Genomic DNA, 19,419 nt, shown 5'->3' with positions numbered 1-19,419 from the left:
GGCTCGACTCAGAGACCAGGAATGATGCGGACTAAGGAGACACGAACCGGTAGAGATATGCTCTGCTGACTCAGGAACGAACTGGGTTGAGAGAAACCAACTTAGAATACAGTCCTGGCGCTAAAATAGGAACAGAAAAGTCTAGGTGTGGAGGCTCGACCCCGCGCCATTGGAAACCGCGATTTGGGTTTCCCGCCGCCCGGTGGCTGGCTGCCTCCACAAGCGGCTTGGCAAGGAGAGACGCGCAGAAGCTCTGGGAACGGGAGTCTGCGAACGGAGTCGAAAACAGGATGGACAAGGAGGCGTACACGAAAACTGACTTGTGGTGAGGTGAGTGAGAAACTGACCCCCTACCACAGTTTGACTCCAGCGGAGGACTTTCTGGGCTCTGGCAGTCCTGTAAGAGCAGGGCGCGGTGGCGATTCCAGCCACACATTCCCCTCTCGGACGGGATTGGTGAAAAGTGCCTGGCCTGCGTGACGCTGCTGGTGGACTCCCTAGGCTGGCCTAACCCAGATCCCAGAGCCTGACGGTGGCCCGGAGGAGCGACTGACTCCCGCGTAGGCTGCCTCCCCTGTGACTCCCTGGCGCGCGCAGCGGTGGGCGGGAACAACTAGCCAGCGCAATTTGATCAGGCTGTGGCTGACAAGCAGGGAAGCCGGGCCTCCTATGTAAGCTTGCATTTTATAAGGAACAGATAATATGGGGAAGGGAAGTAACAAGAAAGGCTCCTCGGCCCCCAATTCTGAGAAACAGGCAATAGTGGACACCGCACCAATATACATTAAGCGCCATATAGAGAGCCTCACAGACCAATTCAGGAATGAAGTTATCAACGACCTGAAGCTAGAAGTATGCAGAATAGTTAGAGAAATGCTAAGCACCACCCAGGAAAAAACAGATGGTGGAATGGAAGAACAGAAAAAGAGGGGAGAATTGCTTGATGGAGAAAACAGAGAAAGCATTGAGTATGTGAAGCAGGTTCAAAGGGACTATCAAGAAATTAAGAAATCTATCCAGGACTGGCATAACAGCTTGAAAGAAACTAAGGACAGACTATCTGAACTGGAGGGCAGACTTGTAATATGGGAGAATGAAATGAAAAACTTCTTAAAAATAACAAAGAAACAAACAGCAATAATACAAAGACAAGAAGATGATAAGAGGAGCCATAACTTAAGGATTAAGAACATAAAAGAAGAAGTAGGGACACAAACAAGTGAACTACAAAAGCTACTCACAGAAATAATCCAGGAGAATTTTCCTAATTTAGCAAAAGGTAAAGATACTCAGATGTATGAGGCATACAGGACCCCAGCTACCTACAACCCTAACAGAGAAACACCCAGGCATATAATAATAAAAATTCCAGAAATTCAATACAAGAACAGAATATTAAAAGCTGTAAGAGACAAGAAACAGACTACTTACAAGGGAACACCCATCAGAATTACACCAGATTTCTCTTCACAAACCATCAAATCACGAAGAGCGTGGGGGGAAATAATTCAAGCTTTGAAAGATAATAATCTCCAGCCAAGATTGAGATATCCTGCACAACTGTCCCTGGAAATTGATGGAAAAACGAGGTGCTTCCAGGATAAAGAGGAACTGGGGGAATTTGCAACCACCAATTCAACCCTACAGAGAGTATTGCAGGATATTCTAAAAAAAGAAAAATACAAAGAACCCAGAAATAGTGGCGGGGAGGCCACAACGAATGGAGCAGAGAACAAAATGAAGAAGACAAACTGACAGCTACTGACAGAAAAAGAGCTCAACAGAAATAAAACAGAGAAGATTGGATGATAGGAACAGCTATTTTGGAGAAAATGACACCTTAATAGGTAATACTGATTTAGTACCATCTTGTTTTGAAGTCTCATCTAGCTTTTGTTCTTCTGTCTCCAATGGTCTAAACAGGTTGTATCTTATTGGATTTTATTATGTACGATAGTATAAGCAAAAACCTTTTAAAGACAAGGAGATTATACAGAAACCACTGTTCATTTTCTGTTAGTCGATTCTAAATACTCTATAATGCTGTCATTCTCTTAAATGGTTTTACATTGTTTTGATATACTTAATGCTACAGTATACGAAGTTGTACTCAAGGACTTCAAGGAAAGAGTCAATATGGTAACTACTTTTGGGTTGGAAATATCTGGTGGTGAAACACTATTCTGCTTAAATGGTTATGTTTTGATCTGCCCTGTTTCGCTGTTATGCCCTCTTTTTTCTCAATCTCCACTCCATTATTTACTTTTTTATTTTTATCCATTTAATTAAAGGAAAAAAATAGCAGGATATAATATAGTAACCCACTTTGACTTTCTATTATCTCGATTTGAAGCCCTGTATTACTCTCACCATCTTGTTTTTGACTGAGGTTCCTCTATTCTGTTTTGCTGGATAGTATCAGGTTCGAAAGTTTAGGCATCAGCTGAGAAGATAATGAGATTCATTATAACGCCCATTCTCATTGACTTCTATCTACTTTTGAAGACCTACAATGTCTCCAATGTTTTGGTTTTGTCGGTTTTATTCTTTACTGTTTTGTTCAATTGTATTACAACTAATGATATAGGCAATTCTATTAGAGATAGCGGGAGGCATTATGGTAACCATTGTTGATCACCTTGTATTATGTTTTTATATTATCTATTATGTCCACCCTTTTGACTTGACCGATTCTGTTCTGTTATGTCACATTTGGTTTTACTCTCTTCCAAAAAAGCAATAAGAACCGTGGGAGCAATGAAACCCAAAATGTGTAATAGTCATTGTACAAAAGAGAGGAAAAGAAAGTGCTCTAAAGTATATAACTGCATGTATATTTAAGTGTATAAGATAGAAAATGATATCACAGAGTTTTATTGGATCATTGAACAGAACTGTTTGCAGTATCATTGTTGGAATGTCCACTTTACAAGCTTTAATTTTGTGACTTGAACAATTATTTCTAAGATGGCAATACGTAATCCATTAACTAGTGATTTCCTACTGCGCATTTTTTTCTTCTGTAAATCTGTATAACTTGTACCCCTTCACTGTTTTTTTTCTTTTCTTTTCTCCTTAAATAAAAAAATATGGAAAAAAAATACAAGGGGATCACAAGTGTCTGTTACTATGGAAATCAAGATTCTATTTGTTCACTTTTCTTTTGAGACAGGGTCTCAATATGTGATTCAGACTGGCCTTCAACTCACTATTGCCTAGGCTCACTTCAAATTCACAGCTATTCTCCTGCCTTCACCTCCTAAGCACTAAGTAATACAAGTGTAGCCATCATACCTAGTTTTTTTTTTTTAACAGATTAGTAAACATTCTTTCTAGGATTTCAGCAGGAGAATAACATGAACCATTCATTTCAAGAGAAAGAACATAAAGAGAATTTTTCACACATGCCCATCTGGATAACAGAAATATAGAAAAGCAGTGAGATTAAGAACTGTCAAAGACAGTTCACAAGATGCTCTTGGTTCATCTAGTATGAAAGCTCAGAAAGGGAAACTCCCCTTCATCACCAGCCCAGGACCTCACTGACCCCAACACTGAAAAGCCCACATGAAACCACTGCTAGAAGCATAGGTACCAGCCCTGGGTACCACAAAGTGCCCCACTGCCTGGAACAGAAATGATATACTGCATAGTTTCAAGCTATTCTCATTACTGCAATAAACATAAAATCATCAAATCAAAGGTGATTAAAGGTGTGGTTATCAAGAGTGCTAAGTAAATATTAACTTGCCATTCAATGAGCATAATGGCTATAATTACCACATATAAGATTACAAAACAGAAACATTACTTCTGATTATATATGAGTAACCCTAATACATAGCCAGAAATGTGGGAAAAGGATCCTTTATTTCTTAAAGAAAACCAAGACCACAAAGCAAATCTAACCCATTAAGATTGAAAATATACAGCTTTTATTTCCTCTAGAAAGTTCAAAGTGTGATTACCTGAGGGAACCACACCACTACGTTTTCACATATTGTTAGACAATAACTCACATCATCTTTCTTGGTGGCTTAGTTCCGTCTTTCTATAAATAAAAATAAAAGGAAGAAAAGAAGTGAGTATGTGTTACATTATCCACTTCATCTATTCCTACACCTCATTCATTCATTTAGTACTTCACTAACACAAATGAACCATTATACCCTAAACTGGGGCAGGACAGATCAGGACAGGAAGGCACAGGGTTTAAAAATCCATTATTAAGTGAAAGAAGCCAGTATGAGAAGGCTGTGAGCTTATGATCTAATTATGCTATATTTTGGAGAATGGAAAACTATGGGGGTGGGAAAAACATCAGCTGTTTCCAGATTTACCACGGATAAACAGATTGAGCACAAGGGAAAGAAAGGAATGTTTTTCCCTCAGTCAGCACTAGGGAGCCCAACCTTTTTGCAAACAGAATGAGCGCCTCCTTCCAAACTGGCTCCAAATGCTCAGTACAGCATGACAAACAATAGGTTTTGGGTCTTTCCAAAAAAGATTTCTGGTGGGGATAACTTCAAACCCTTTCTGCCACTTCCCTAAGGAGCATCTGGGGGTACACTCAGGGAAGCATTTGGCTCTCATTGTCCTATGTGTGCAAATAAGAGACAGTGATGCCAGGGGATCCTGACTCAGAGTTGAGTTTTTTTTTTTTTTTTTTTTTTTGGCTCCTGGAGATAACTCCAAGGGCTGAGCATGTGAGGTTGGAAGGAAACCTGACTTTACCAATATAAACCTCACCTCTTTCCTGAAGCCTGAGTCTCCTTGGACAGTCCCATTCTGTGCCCTCTCCCAACAACCCCACCTACCCAGCCAAGAGCAAGTCTTCCTTCAAGATAACTGAGAACTACCACCTGCTCCTCCACAAGAGGGGGTCCCACCCGCTGCTACACTCACACCTAGGGGGAGGGGTCTCTGCACAAAGACACCAAGATTTTCTTTTCCAACCGGAGTCTTCACACTCGCAAACTCCACCTGCTTTCAGGCCTGTGGGAGGCAACGCCCACCCGAGGAGCCTGCCACTGAGGAGCGCCACCCTGAGGTGGCTGTCCCTCCGTGGAGCCTCTTTCCGCAATAGCAACGGCCGTCTCCGTCCTGCCTCTGCAGACGACCGTGAAAGCCAGTCAGCCATGCAGCGGGCAGCAGTCTGGGTACCCTCCACCTCCACTCTCCTCCCTAGCGACCGTCTTTGCCCGCAGGGGCCGAAGTTGTGGCGGCAGGCACGGTTGCTCTTATCAGAATCCCGGAGCCTGCTCGGGTTTCTCCACCTCTAGAACTAATAGAATCGCGCAGGGCGGGACTGAGCTGGAGGGACGCCGTAGGGCGTGACGTCAGGGGGCGGGGCCATCACGGCTCCTCCTCCTCTACGCCCTGAGCTACGCAGCCACTGGGCGGGGCCGAGCGTGAGGGACGCCCTAGGGCTGGACGTCAAGGCGCCTGGTCGACTGCTCCTCCTCCTCCTCAATAGCACAGCTGTCACTGAGAGTGGCGGGGCCGAGAGCCAGGGCTTTATTGATAGATGTTTGGACGTTCCTTGGGAAAAACTGGAATCCCATTCAGAGTCATCATGCTGCTTTCAGGACTACTGCTGACTTTATATACGACTGGTTTTTCTGGGATAGAGAAGAGACTGACAAGGGTTTTGCCTTGGGATTTACCTTTCGACTGTTGCAAATACTTTACAATTAAAAATATTTGAATACATTTCAATCAGTGCCACTCTCATGGTTGAAAGATGAGTATTAGTTATCTAGGGACTATATTTATGCATAAATGCATTCTACTTAGAAAATCTCATCTATGCTATATTCGAAATTTGTAGTTTTCTTTCTTTTTCTTCTTTCCTTCCTTTATTTTTGAGACAGTCTTGCTATGCAGTACATGCCAGCCTCGAACTCGTGGCTACCTTCCACCCTCAGCTTTCCAAGTTCTGGGATTACAGGCATGTGCCATCATGCTCGGCTCTGCTTATTTTTAAAGGACTGGAAAGGAAGACAGAACAATAGCAACACTAGACAGAGATTTGTGTAAATGCGGCACTTGGAAAGCAGTAACCAATGATGGGTTATGAATGGAGGAGCATATTATTCTTTGTACTAGCATGGGAATTTGAGTGTATTGGAGAAGTAAGCAGCTAAAGAACATGGAAACATTTTGTCACTTTTTTTCTACAAAGAAAGAAAATAACAAGTTCTTTTATTTGTATGATGTTTGTTCACTACACCATAATCAGTCTGGAGTAAGTTACCTGAAGCCATCTGCTTTTCCTCAAAGGAGGCATTTTTCTCTAAATTACCTTTAAATAGGCTTGGAATGATGTATAAGAGTTTTATTTTCATATACTCTTGAATAGAGTGGTATTTTGGGAGGCAGTAGAGATTCAAATGTACTGGAAAGCATTGTATTTGCTTTTATTATATGTTAATGAGTTTTGTTTTGCTACTTGAATTTGTCTTATAGGACAATGAATTATTTAAGAAAATACATTGTAGCCCATATAACACCCTCCAGAATAGCACTGTGAGTTGGTAGAGGAGGTAAACCCATGGCTAAACAAAAGCAATCCATTCTTTTCTGAAATAAAAATGTGATTAGTGACAATACTTTTCTAGAAACCTATAAAAAGTCAGTTGGAAGGAAAAAACTAAAAGTCGTTTTGATACTTTACTGAATATTTCCTCTAAGTACAGCATGTATAAATGCCATTTGTTCCTGTTATATCAAAGTGAAAACGATGTAATTCAATAATGGTACTCATGTTAAAATCACAACTCAGTTTCATTATTTTACATAAGATTTTCTTAGCCTTTTCAGTCTACGGTTAGAGGAAATTGTTGCCTTTCTAGAATACATGAAAATATTCTGTCACTGGAGCTTTGTTTCATTTTATTAGCCAATTAGTCTTTTTTAAAATTTAATTTTAAAGGGAATAAAACAACAATAAAATCAATCAAAACAGTAATACGACAACAGGAAATCTACAACAGTTACTATATTGCATATTGTTGTCCTCTAAATAGTACTTGGCTTTAGACTTGCAAAGTTAACCAAACAATACAGTTCCTGGGAATCAGCTGTTTGCTCACTGGGTATGGGGCCTGTTTGTCTGTCCTCAGCCTGCCAGCTGGCTGGCTTGCAGGTGAGGACTTAGTTTCCTTCCTGCTTCTCCCTGTTCCATGCTCAAACCTGTTAGTCTTTTACAAATAAGGTGGAGAAAGGTAGATACTCAGTATTTCCAAGACAGAGTCTTATTGTCCCAAAGGCACTCCCTGTATCCCCCAGTACTGTGCATTGGACCCAGGGCTTTTGTTCTGAGTTGCTCAGGATGGGGTTGAACTTGTGATCTTGCTGCCTCAGCTTCCTAGAGCCAAGTTTATTCTTAACCTGAAACATAGTGCATTTGTTCTCTCATATCTTGGGCTCATTGTTTTTGCTTCTTCATTTTGTTCAAGTGTGATTTTTTTTACCCAGCGAAACCCCTAGATATCATCATGGAGAGTCCTTGTGTTGCAGAATTCAAGACACCAGGTAGCCCACTGGGAAACAGAAAGACTTTATTTCAGAATTTTAGGAACACACCAACTCAGCTGTACTTGGGTGTCCAAAATGACTGAGCTCTGGACATAGGAAGGATTAACATTTTTATAAATTTGGTCATTTGGTCAAGGGGGTTGGCACAAAAAAAGAAAAAGTCAGTTGTATACTCAGTGGAATCCACGGTGTCATAAGACCCTGTTCATAGAAACACAGCTGTCAACCTTATCTGTATTTCTTGAGAGAAAAGAGTTTCTGAGATACCACACAGTTTCATCTATGAGGTATAATTGTCCAGCTTCTCAGTACCAGATCAGAGGTTAACCTTGAAGGGAAGCAGATTTCTGAAAAACCTGGGTATTACAGGACTCTGCAAGAATTTTTAAATTTACCTGATTTGTAATGGGGGTCAGCAGTAGTGGGGAGGAGAAATCTGGAAAGGTAACTTTTTAAAACTGAAAGAAACTGCTTAACAAAACCTGCTTCTGCCTCCAAGTTCTGCTTCAGTTGTGCTTCTGATCCATCAGTTCTCTGACATTACGATTTCAGATTCAGAGTATAAAATGTCGGGTGGAGGCTTGTTGGAAAGAAACATCCTGCTCAAGAAAGACAGCAACTAGAAACAGTCACTTAATTGTTAGCTGAGAAACCAGACTTAGCTTTTCAGTTATGTGTGCCTTAAGGGTTAGAAACAACTATTAGAAGGCCTTTCTGTATATTTAAACTATTGTTCACCAATTAAAATATGATTAGGGATCAAACTATGGGTTTTCCTACTGTGTATTTAAACTATTTTTCACCAATTAAAATGTGATTAAGAATCAAGCTATGGATTTCCTCCCTGACTTTAAAATTTAACTCAGAATTTGCACCAACACGTCTGACTTTCCACTGGAATTGGGTTATAGTGTTTCACATTATTAACACACAGGGATTCTGCTGACTGTGACACTGATGTGTTATGTGCATGGATAAGCTCCCCACAAGAAATGTAGTCATTATGTACTGCAAAGATATACCAATAAAAAATAAAAACTGAAAAAGGAAGTAAAAAAAAAAAAAGAGTAGATCCTGGGTGTGGTGGCACATGCCTGTAATTCCAATACTCAGGAGGCTAGGGCAGGAAGATCGATGTGAGTTCAAGGCCAGCCTGGACAATGTAATGAGACACTGCTTCAAAAAGTGTAACTTGAAAAAATGACTCTATTTTATAAAATACAGCGCAATGCAAAGTGAAACCAGTGAACTAGATACTGTAACCCTAGATACTGATTCTAGGAGATGATCATTTGTTTTTGTCTCTTTTATATTTATTATGCCAGTGAAGGTTTATGATCACCTCTCACTATTCATTCCTTCCTGCATGCTTGAGATAATATCCTTAAGAGACACTGCTCCTTACCCACAGTCTCCCACCTGAGTGTGGTACACCATCATTGAGGGGGACCACAATCATTTACTGTGCCTGTGGAACAGTAAGAGATGGTTTTCTGTGTTGACAAACTGTTCATAAAAATCTCAACGAAAAGGATCTGTACATTGATGTGACATTTCCCCTCCATTTTTTAAAAACTCACTTTAAGGAATCCTGACCTTGGGGAAATTCATGGAGAAGCTGTGTTTCTTTAATTTTTATTAATTAATTTTTAAAGAAAGAGGACCGCAGACCAGCATTTTTGTGCTGCGGTGGGTTTTCATGGCACAGCCAGTTTTCAGGTCCAGGATTTGGAAGGCTTCTGTTGAGTCCATGGGATGTGTTGGCAAGGAGAGGATCTCAAAGGCCTGGGTGAGTAGGAAACTCAGGAGGTCTCCCTTGTCTCCAGTTTCTCAGAAGCCATGCCATTCTCAGCTCGCTCTCAGGGGTTTCTTCCCAGGAGAGACCCCTCCTTGTGTGCTGTCCCTGCCCCATAGGAAAGAGGTGCAGGGAGATCCAGCTGTAGAGTGTGTAGCCAGCCCTGGGGCACAATGCAGCCACTTTAATAAGCCCTAAGTCTGATGTATCATAACAAAGGGCCCAAGAGCTCCAGCCCCTGCCGAAAGAAGTGGAAATCAAGTCTTTCTCTTGGTTTGGGAAAGAAGGGAGATAGCAATGGAGCCTCAGCTCCCAGCACAGTCGCTTCAGACCACCTCTTTGCATCTTAGTTTCCTTTCCCTAAGTGGGGTGACTTACATGGTCTTGGATCAGGATCCTTCTAGCCAAAACCTCCATCTCTGATTAAAGGCAAGCAGAAGGGATTTGCAGAAAGGCCCTGGTTGGAGGGTGAAATGGAGTATTCTGCCTTCCATCCTTCAGTTTCTCCCACATCCCACCATGGATATTTATTAATTTCCTCTTTTAGACTTCCCCACCTGCAAGCCCCTCCAGATTCACCTGGGTAGAGCTTGTATTGAGTGGCAGGACAGCAATGTAGCAAGCAGAAATCTTTCTTTCCCTGGGCAATTTTACCAGGCTGGAGATAGGATCAAAAAGTCTTTCAGTCAGTATTACTCAGGCTGCCTATTTCTAGAAATCAGAATAGCTACATACAACCCTCACCCTTGACTTTGTGCTCATATTTGTAATCTGGATGTGCATAGAACTAATGAAGTCTGTGAGGGGAAATTGGTTGAGTGGCTCCTGTTTACAAGTCTGTAACAGAGAAATAAAATGGAAGACTGAAGCAAATGGTCGCAGCAAGATGTTTTCTCCTAATATATGGATATCCCAGGCCACAGATTTAAAAATGCTGAGTTTTTATTTTGTAACCACCAGATTTGTGTAAAATACCTAGTCTGTTGCTTATGTGCAGACACAGTCTTGATTTGACAGCCTGTAACCCTCCTCTTTGCCTGGAGAGAGGAAGGGGGATGGCTTTGTCTACGAGCTAAATTGGACGTCCCAGTTTCCTGCCAGCATGTTCCAGGAATAATTCCTAGGAATCTTTAGGAATCTGCACGCTTCTCTGTGGAGTGGAACTGGGGATACTACACGCCTATGTCTCTCATAGGTTTCCCGAAGATTGGATAAGCGGAAACACACAAGGATTCACAACAATGTGTGAAACTTAATGCACACTCACTTGTTATTTTTACTAATATAGTATTTGTAACTGTTTATGGATCCAGAGCAGCAGATTTAAACTTCACCTGGCTAAAGTTGGGGATTGCAACCTGTCATAGCTCAGACTTTGTAAGTGTGTCAGGAGAGACAGGCAGAGTGGGCCTCTTCCTGGGAAATATGGGATGGGACTGCCCATCCCAATGCTTACTGGGCCAGCCAAGGTGCAACAGGGAAGGGATGCACTGCTTTAAACCCACAGGGCTCAAGTGGGCTGAGAGCATGGGTTTACATCAGTCACAGTCTGAACTGCATGTCCTGTGGTGACTCAGAGTTTAGACTTAGCTCTGTGCTCTGGTTTCTGACACAGATGGGGCTGTCTGGTGACACTGAGTTCAGATGGCCTTCCCTCACTGGGAGAAACTGGCCTAGGAGATCTCCTTTCCCTGGCAGAGGTGCTGTTGCCTTTATCCTTTCAGTTTCCAGCTAGTCTATCTCTTTACTATTCTGTGGGACTCTACTTTCATATTCCCACTGTCTTGGGCTCATTCTTGACCCTGTCAATAAGGTCACAGATGCAAGGAAGTAGTTTTTGGTCCTTAGGCCCTTACTACCTTTTGTGTATGTGTGTGAGGAGAGGTTTCCTAGGGATGGAGCCCAGGCCACCGCATGCTAGGCACATGCTCTATCACTGAGAACCCCATCCCTCTTATTGGCAGCCTTCTGGGAGTTGTTTGGAGATGACCCCAAGGTTCTTTTTTTTTTTTTTTTTTTTTTGTCTTTTTCGTTTTTATCGGTACCAGGGATCGAACTCACAACCGCCTGCTTGCAAGGCAGGTACTTATGCCGCTGAGCTAAATCCCCAGCGCCTACCCCAAGGTTCTTGTTCAGCTATCAAAATTGAAGGCTCAAGCTCCTAATCTCTTGATTAGAGACCTACAAAGCAGGCAGTACCAACCATGAATGTGAGTTATCATATGAAAATTGCAAAAATGAGGAAGCATTGTCATATTCATTTATGCTCAGGCTGCCTCATAACTTTAAAGTGTCAACTGGGTAAAACTGGATGTGTTTTAGATTTTAAAATTTCGTGTTGAAAAGTCTAGGACAACCACTGAAAGAAGAGAAGCTATTAATTGAAAAACTAGAAAAATTGAAAATCAGAGAAGAAAATGATTTCAATAAAAGCAAGGAAGGAGATTATAAATACTTATTTTTTTTCACTACAGGTGTCTTATTTACTTTTCTTGTTGCTGAGACAAAATACCAGACATCCAAAGGTAAAGGGAGAAAGGTTTATTTAGCTCCTAGTTTGTAGAGGTTTCAGTCTTTAATTGGCTGGCTCTAGGGCAGGTGGACATGGCAGAGGAGAATAGTTCATGGCAGGCAGAATGTAGCAAAAACAACAAGGGATCTTAACACTGTCTTTCTTACCTTTTTATACTCGATCTAGGCAGCTGGGACTAGGGAGGTGGCAAACCAATCAGGGGACTGATTTAGTAGTCACACATTCTAGGTTCAACTACCTCTGAAAAAGCCCCATCTAAGGTTGCCTAAGCCTTTCATGGGGGGATATCTAGACACAAAACAGAATAACAAGATACACACGAGTAGGGTTATGGCTTAATAGGAGACTGCTCGCTTAGCATGTGTGAGGCTCTGGGAAATAAAAGATGACAGAGAGAGAGAGAGATAGAGAGACAGACAGACAGACAGACAGACAGGCAGGCAGGCAGACAGAGAAGCTGGAGGACTTGTGTGTAATGTCCATGACCAAAGGACTAGGAGGTGTAACACAGGAAGAATGCCACTCTGTGGGTCAGTAAGAGTCAGATAACCCAGTGGGAAAAAATGTGCCAAAGACACAAAAGAACAACTCACAGAAAAGAGAATGCAAGTAGCTCTCAAATACAAAACGATGCATGTTTGAACCCATCCTTGGCCAGTTACTGACTTAACAATTAAAAATAAGGCAAAATCAGAATTAAAAACAGCTAGGGATGTGACCTAGTGCTGAAAACAAACAATGAAAGAGGCACAATGTGATCATTAACCATTAGTAATTCCAAATTACTAATTTTCACTTCAGAAAGAAAAAAATTATTTAAGTAACTTTATTTCCCCACTCTCTTCCCCTCTCTTCAACTCTTCTTCCTCTCTTTATTTACAAAAGCTTTGTTTTTCTTTTTTTCCAAAAAATGATTAGTACATTTTAGGTATGCATAATGATTACATTCATCATAGGGAATTTGTACCTGTACATGATACAACTTGATCCTTTTTTTCCATTCCCCTACCCTCCTTGCAACCCCTCCTCTCCTCTTATTTACAAAAGCTTTGTTTTCAATTTTTCCTTCTCTTCTCACTAGTTTTTACTTTTTTCTTCCTTCCTTTCTCCCTCTCCCTCCCTTGTTCCCCTTCCCTTTTAAACATATTTTGCCTGCTTCCTAACATCTATCATTCATTTTGGTTCTTATTTATACTTTTGGCTTCTCACACAAGAGAAATAATAATAATGCAATATTTAAACATGAGTGTCCCATTTATTTCACTTAAAAGTATGATCTCAGGGTGCATCCATTGACCTACAATATCTTGTTTATTCTTCTTTGGGGCAAAGTAGTATTCCATCATGTAAAAAACTGTGTCTTCTTTATTCATTCATCCATTGATTGGCTGTTTCCAAGATTTAGCTTTACAAATTGCACTGCTATAAACATGGGTGTGCATATATTGCTGCGGTATGATGCTTTTAACTCTTTTGGGGAGATATTAAGAAGGGGAATAGCTGGGTCGTATGCAACTCTTACTTTCAGTTTTTTGAGGAAACTGTACTGATTTCCATAGTGGTTGTGCCAACTTACACTCCCACTAACAGTGGGAAAGCATTCCTTTTTCCTCATAGCCCCCACCTAAATTTGTTATTGGTTGATTTCTTGATGATACCAGTTCTTTCTGAAGTGAGATGGATTCTCAGCATTGTTTTAATTTACATTTCTCAAGTGATCAGTGATGTTGAAAAATTTTCATATACTTACTTGTCATTTGTACTTTTCATCTGAGAAGTGTTTGTTTATTTCAGGTACCCATTTATGGATTGGGTCTTTAAATTTGAGAGTCTGTTTTTGAGTCCTTTACACGTTCTAGATATTAGTCCTCTCAGAAAGACAAAACTATAAAATTGGAAGTGTGATAGCATCTTGAAGTTGGTGTATTTCACATATTTTTGTAGATAGCACATCAGATCCGTAGTAGGCTCAGGAACAGGAGATACCATGTCCTTGAGCTTCCTATTCAGCCCAGGAATGACTGACCACAGCTGTGGCGGTACTGGTGGATGTAGGGTGATGGTGAAGACAGTTATGGCTACAAGGCCATTGTTTGCCAGGATGGTCGTCCACACCCACCTGGGTTCTGGGTACCTGTGATGGCACAGGTTGTAGACATGTGTGAGTTACTCACCTTGTCATGGCGGATGTTGGCCGGGGTCATGGATACTGTTATTGGCAGTTCCAATTCTCTTTCATGGAAAGATCTTTGGTTCAGTTGCTAAGAGTGCTCTTTTCAAATGGCTCTTGGTTGTCACCTCCTACAAGTATGTCTCAGTTAGAGAGAGCTGCCTTACTTAATCTCATGCCCTTCTTGGTATGGCCCTGTCCAATATGTACAATTGACATGAAAATATAGAGCGCGGACATTCTTGTCACAGCCTGGAACAACTGAACTCCAGGGGGCACGGTGGGTTGGCTAGGGGGTCTCTGGGTTCTCACTACAGGTGGATATTTCCCTTTGCCCAATTCTGACTCCTTCCCCTTTCCTCAGTGGATGTTGATCATCAGGGCATTCATTCACAGACATCTACTTACTTAATCCCATCTCAGACTCAAGGAACCCAGGGCACAGCTATTGGTATCAGCAGTGGCCACAGAAACCCAGGCTAAGATGGCCTGGGGAGCTGGAGCACTCCCTGCCAGGCTAGAGCTTTAACTGGAGGAAAGCGTGGCAGGAGGTAGAACACTGATTAGTCCCTGGTCCTGGGGGCAGCACGTGGGTTTAAACTTCCTGTAGAAGTGGACTGGACTGAAATACTAGTGGAGAAGAGTGATTGGCTGGCAGGTTACAGCAAGCATTTGAGACAAAGGGGAAGAGAAATAGTGCATGAAGGGCAATGGAATTGGATAGGTGTTGCTAAGTTGGATTAATGCTCTGTAAGAAGACTAAAAAGTGGTCCTAAATGAATGGCCAATTGAAAGCTAAGAGTAAAAGCCAGAGGACCTGTTGGTGGTGTACAGGACAGCCCAGCTGTAATGGCAGGCAGCCAGAGCCGGGACTCAATGGTCTAATCAGGAAAGCTCCGAAGATGGTTGAACTCCCAATCAGCCCTGGCCTGTTCTGCTTGGTAAAGCATGAGACCTTGTCACAGGAGATGGGAACATCTGATCTGATGCCCCCCAGAAACTTTAAATGTCCAGATTCCTGGGGATCTTGTGAGGATGCAGAAATTTCCCAACCCCTCCTAAAAAAGAGCAGCATCCCCCTTTGCCCCCCAGCTCAAAGAAGCCATAATGGCTATGTGGGTCCATCAGTGTCAGCTCTTCCCAACTCCCACCCAGCCCCTAGGCCTCTGGCTGGGGTTAGGTGGCATCACAAGCCAGCTAGGGTTCTGCCATCATGGAGATATGAGACCCAGCTAGCATGGATCACAGGAGCAGAGAGAGGAAAAATGGAATTGAAACAGAGGGCATTTGAACAAAGAAAGCAGAAAGGCTAGAGAAGGGAGAGCTTATCAGTTCAGAACTGATCTCCCAGCTACAAGCTCATGCCAGGCAAGGATACGAGGAGATCGTGCAAACACTGTACAGGCTGGTTTCTACAAGCACAGAAAGGCCTAGATGAAACTCAGAACTTGAGATGCTGCAGTTTCCATGGTAGACAGTGAAAGACGGGACTGAGGAGTGCAGAGACACGGGTATGCTTGAGGGAGCAAGTTAAGTAAGACCAGGCAACCCACTGAGAGGCCAAGAGGACATCCAAAGTCAACATCTGGGGAGCTGCCAACAATACCACTAAGAAGTGCAGTGACAGTTTTCCTCTGCAGGCAGCACTGACTAGGGGAAAGGCCTTTTTGCACTGTATTTCTGTAAGAATAAGACCAGGACTTAAATTAATTTTTGCTTCAAAACACATAATAGGGCTTATTTGCAAGAAATGTTTTATCTTTTTAATCTACACTTGTTCATGTACAACAATATACTTTTATTCAAATACAGTCATGTCTTCTTCTTGGACATTGTCATAACTCTCTGAGCCCCAAATTCAGGCCTGAATTTCTTACAGCTCAATTTCTAGCAGAGCCATTGGCCTCAAGCTCTCATGCCCAGCAATAGGCCACCCCTTAGATGGGCACTTATTGTCCATGTGAGCTGCTCCTAGTGCATCGGCAATGCAGTTGTCAGTGACTTTGTCCCCTGAATTCTTCACTTAAGTCATGACTTCCTCCTGCAAGCCAAGCTTCACAAAGTTTCCATTAAGTCAAGTGTTAATTGAATACTTAGGAGACAAGAGTGACAACAAAAATTACTACCATTAAGGGTGATGGGCCATACAAAAGCAACCAACAGTTGCAAGCACCAAAATTCAGAAAATGTTTCTTTATCCTGCGCAAGTGCATTAAGTACATCTGAAACAACACATGACATATTAAATTATGAAGATTCGTATTAGACACAACTATCTGTTATCAAGTGCACGTGTTATTTGTGTTTTGTGTCTGTACTCTAGTCATTTGGCAATAAGTATCAAGTTCATCTGTTTAAGTAGAGGTTTACCTCTTGTCCAAAGGGACCCACTTGGCTATTTAAAATACTTGATGATGATTTATCATTTAAGTATTAATGTCAATAATATTATTTATTTATATGTTACTATTGCTATTTTATAATTCTATACATTCATCGTGTATTGCCCCAGACATACTAAATGTGTTTGGCTAATGATCTTATTTGTGGGTAGGGCTTATGTTATAGGCGTTTTGGAAAATCATGCTAGGGCAGATTATTTTCTAGTTAGATCTTTCTTTGGGGGAAATGCAGTACCTACTTTGGGTCGTTCTATCACTTAACAGACATTCACTGAGTGTCTAAGGGTCATGTGGACTGGAACAGTGTAGTAACAATCCCATTTTAAAGAGGGAAACCCTGAAGCTCAACCAGGTAAGGCCACTTCCCAAGGCATACAGTGAATAAATGGCCAGCATTGGGTCCAGCTCCAGAGCTTGTACCCTCCCTGCCCCTCACTCCCGTACTAGAACTCTGTGCAGACCTGCAGTCTTTTGGTTATAGCACGGGTTGTATGGGAAGCTGCTTCTTCAGAGATGGCTCCCTCCGGCATGCCCCAGGCACAGGCTATCATTCACTGTTACTCCGTTTACAAAAGATCTTGGGAACACCTGCTGAGTGCCAGGAATGAACCAAGAGGCCACAGACTGGTGGTGGATGGACAGAGAGACCAACAGACAAACATCTGGAGAAACACAGTCAGCTACGAACTCATCAGTGGATGAATACACTGACAAGCATACTATTCCATGCTCCAATCACCTATCAGAAGCCCGACCTCTCAATACAGAAGACTTTTGAGGGACACTTTAGATATGAAACATAACACCACCCTGGGGCCCTTACAGTCTCCTGGTTACTGTGGATGGACAGATGTATTTAAAGTGGGCTTCAGTTAGTTCCCAGTGAATTCTCCAGACTCAGGAGGAAATGCATACTTTGGGAAGCTATTTTTCTGTTAGTCACAAGGAAACCAGGGCAATGGCAAATGGGAATGGTGGCAATGATTCTTAGAGAAACAGCGTATCTTACTTGAAGGATTCTGCCTTTTTTCTTTTGCAGCACTGGGAATTGGGCTCATGACCTCCACGCTGAGCTGAGTCACCACTCCTTTGTTTACTTTTTATTTTAAGATGGGTTCTTGCTAAATAGCTAGGGATTGAATTTACAATCCTCTTGCCTCATACTCCAGGGATTACAGGTGTATGTCACCACACTGAGCTAAAATTGTGATTAGTTCTGTCTACTGAAGTCTCTACTTTCTTTTCTCCTTCCAGGCAGTGGGCAAAGCATTTTAAAAAAAATAATTGCTAGGGCTGGAACCCTGGGCCTTGGGGCTGCTCAGCACCTGCTGTAACCCTGAGCTCACCTCTAGCCCTGAGGATGAAACAGCTTTTACAGTAGCCAGTTTAGTGTCAGTGTTTAGTGTGAAGACTGTAACAAGGCTTCTAGGGGCAGTACTGCCTGGGTTCAAGTCCTAGCTCTCCATTGCCTTGGATAAGTTGGTTAACTTCCTCACATTTTAGTTTTCTCCTCTGTAAAGTGGGGCTGGGAGAAAAGCCTACTTCACAGGGTCAGGACTGTTAACTGACTTTATTGCTGGCTGCCCGCTGTGTGAAGGGGGCTCATCAGCCTCAGCCATATGCACTTGTGTTGTTCACCCACAGTCACCAGCACTGTCCTCCAGTTATTTCCTTCCCGTGTTTGGCCAGACTGCTCTGGGTTTCCATACGACCGGGGGCGGGAGCATGGGTGTGTGGCCTGCTCTGGAACAGAGATGAAGCCTGGGAATGTGCTTGCGTCCGGTGCTGTCCCCTCCCCTGTGATGTGCCACCAAATATGTCCATGCTCTCCACTGCCTGGTCAGCGGCCACCCCAGGCTGCCGTCTCCTGGCCAGACCTGGAGCTCACGGGCTAATTTTAGAAATGACTTGCGGGCACAGCTGCTGTGATCGCATTGGTTTGGAGGAGGGTAGGGGCCGGGCCGAGCAGAGCAGCAAGGGAAGGGTATGTGTGTGAGCGTTTGCGGAGGGTGTTCCTGACATTTCTCTGTCGCCCTGGCTCTCTTGGCTGACTAGGGTCCCTTTGTGGCTACCTGGGGAGACTTTTTGGGACAAGTCATTGCTTGGATCTGTGGCCACCAGGTACTGTACTGTCTGGTGAGGGTTTGCAATGGGACCTTGGGAGCGGATGGAGAAGTTTTAATTTTCTGTGCTTTTGGGGGCCAAGACGGGAGGCCTTGGGTCCTTTCAGCCTGTCTATTTTCAGCCTTTCTGATGCTGAAGGCTTCTGAGGCCTTATCTCTTCTCCCGTTGCCTATGTTGCTCATTCTGAAAACAAGACTCTTGTGGAGCGATTTTACAACCCAACCCTGGGTTAAGTTTTAAACTGATTACTTTCCTGAGGACCTGGTTTGTTTGCTAATAATTTTAAAAATATTCCCAGAGTCCTGAGTTAACCTCTACTGACAAATCTTAGCGGGCAGACATCAGCTTTTTATTTTTTATTTTTTTAGCTTTTTATTTTTTCGAAAATATTAGTGATTTCTTCTTCACTGGTTTAGATATCAGGCAGCCCAGTTCTTTCCTTCTTTGTATTTTCAGTACCGCTCAGTGTCACTTTTAATTTTAATGATTTTTAAATTTCAAATAAACCGTGCCGGAGTGGTGGGGGAGGGGGAAGTGGCTCAAGGCTGAAGTTTCCAGTGTCACGTGGCACTTCCTTGAGAGGAAGTGTTTGATGTGGCACACCTGTCCTTATCAGGCTCTTCTTTGGATGGAGACGATCCATAGATTTTAGTGGCTGCGCTGGCAGGTAACATGAGGCTTCCTTCCAGATGTCTGAAGGCCTCACTGCATTAGGCCTCAGGGCCACATCCTCTCCGAGGGTTTCCCGTGAAGGTGGCTGGTGAGAAGAGCTAGGAACCTCCTGGCTGGCTCTGAGATGATTGACCTGAGCTTGACCCATATGGACAAGACCTGGGGTTTTGTCCCGCAGGCCTGG

The 19,419-nt window shown here is 42.7% G+C and overlaps 1 protein-coding gene and 1 long non-coding RNA gene across 3 annotated transcripts in view; one reads left to right on the top strand and one right to left on the bottom strand.

Annotated features, from left to right (window-relative positions):
• Positions 1 to 3,912: 3,912 nt before the first annotated feature.
• Positions 3,913 to 5,290, bottom strand: LOC134470688 (uncharacterized). The gene is made up of 2 exons (XR_010039746.1): positions 4,906 to 5,290; positions 3,913 to 4,051 (listed from the first exon to the last, which is right to left on the bottom strand). It is a non-coding gene; the product is annotated as an uncharacterized LOC134470688 (long non-coding RNA).
• A 13,104-nt stretch (positions 5,291 to 18,394) lies between these two features.
• Positions 18,395 to 19,419, top strand: part of Myo18b (myosin XVIIIB) — a 246,939-nt gene continuing 245,914 nt past the window's right edge. For both annotated transcript variants that reach the window (XM_013142193.2, XM_013142192.2), the window contains exon 1: positions 18,395 to 18,560. The gene's annotated coding sequence lies outside the window, so the exon portion shown is untranslated. The remainder of the gene's footprint in view (positions 18,561 to 19,419) is intronic.

This window comes from Cavia porcellus, unplaced genomic scaffold (assembly GCF_034190915.1).
Source record: "Cavia porcellus strain 051 isolate PalLab524CR breed Dunkin Hartley unplaced genomic scaffold, mCavPor4.1 scaffold_16, whole genome shotgun sequence".
NCBI lineage: Eukaryota > Metazoa > Chordata > Mammalia > Rodentia > Caviidae > Cavia > Cavia porcellus.
This window is presented reverse-complemented; position numbering and strand designations above follow the sequence as displayed.